Here is a 1,540-nt window from a genome sequence, read left to right as displayed (position 1 = left end):
ACTAAATGCAACTTTATTTTCTACAATTGTCCCCATCTTGCTCCAGCTGGCTCTGACTACAGTTCTGCTGATGGTCATTAAGGTACAGTTGAAATGGTGTTGGGGAATTTATTCATCTGTTTTCACACTGCTATAAAGAAATACCTGAGACTGGGTAATTTATAAAATAAAGAGGCTTAACTGACTCACAGTTCCACATGGCTGTGGAGGCCTCAGGAAACTTATTAACACAACCATGGGGGAATGCAAAGGGGAAGCAAGCACCTTCTTCACAAGACGGCAGAAGGGAGAACAACAGGGGAAACTGCCACTTATAAAACCATCAGATCTCATGAGAGCTCCTACTCACTATCATGAGAACAGCATACGGGAAACCGCCCCCATGATCCAATCACTTACTTCCCTTGACACGTGGGAATTACAATTGGAGATGAGATTTGAGTGAGGACACAGAGCCAAACCACATCAAGGAGGAACACTTGATTCTGCTAAAGAAGGGTAAGAGCATCTCTTTCTAAATACTGTCTTCAGATAAAGACTCAATGTAATTCAGATTTATATTCTTCATAACAGTGGTTTCTCTCCTCTTAAGGAACTTCCCTGTCCAATTCTCCCTTCCTCTGAGTTCCATGGAAAGTTTATTACAATGTGGGGAAGAGCCTCTGGTCCACGTGCCACATTCTGTGTCCTTGCCGACCTCACTTCATTTGGTCATTGTCACAGCTACCATGTTGATAGACATTGACAAGATTGTGGATATCTAGACTATACTTTCAGGGATCATTTCTATAGTTTGTTACTAGAGAAGTTTCTCTGAATGTGTAGAGCACCGAAGACAAGAATCCCCTCTCTCACCACTCCTATTCACTCATAAGTGAGAGTTGAACAATGAGAACACATGGACACAGGAGGAGAATATCACACACCAGGGCCTGTTGGGGAATGGGGGGCTGGGGGAGGGATAGCATTAGAAGAAATACCTAATGTAAATGACGAGTTGATGGGTGCAGCAAACCAACATGGCACATGTATACCTATGGAACAAACCTGCACGTTGTGCACATGTACCCTAGAACTTAAAGTATAATAATAATAATAAATCAAAATTAAAATTATAAAAAAGTAAAATAATAGAAACCCCCCCAAAACAAAGACTGTAGATCTCTAGTCATGACTTCATGTACAAGGCCCCTTCACTGTGTGACCTCCTTTTTCCATGACTCCAGGCTTCTTCTAGCCTACCAGTCCTCTCAGTTTCCAGGTTCCTCTCTACTCACACACAGCCTGCAAGTACCTGTGATTCTCCAGTGCACCATTGTTCAGGCCATGGGGCATAGGGGAACTAGTTTAGGCCCATCTATGGAAACACCTCTCTCCAACATCACTTCTGAACCGAGCCCATAGGACGGCACCACGTTCAATAAGGTGCCACAAAAAAACCTATGGCTTTCCTCAACTTCTTGCAATCTCTCCAGCGTGGAGAGTCTCTGACAGCCCCAAACCTGTGTGGATGTTTAACCACACTTGCCACATGCTCAAC

At 43.6% G+C, this 1,540-nt stretch overlaps 1 pseudogene; it reads left to right on the top strand.

Annotated features, from left to right (window-relative positions):
- Window positions 1-761: 761 nt before the first annotated feature.
- LOC114676665 (small nucleolar RNA U3) lies at window positions 762-843 on the top strand (annotated as a pseudogene).
- The last annotated feature ends 697 nt before the right edge of the window (window positions 844-1,540 follow it).

This window comes from Macaca mulatta, chromosome 2 (genome assembly GCF_049350105.2).
Source record: "Macaca mulatta isolate MMU2019108-1 chromosome 2, T2T-MMU8v2.0, whole genome shotgun sequence".
Lineage (NCBI taxonomy): Eukaryota > Metazoa > Chordata > Mammalia > Primates > Cercopithecidae > Macaca > Macaca mulatta.
Note: the sequence above shows the minus strand (reverse complement) of the source record. Positions and strands in the feature narration are given on the sequence as shown.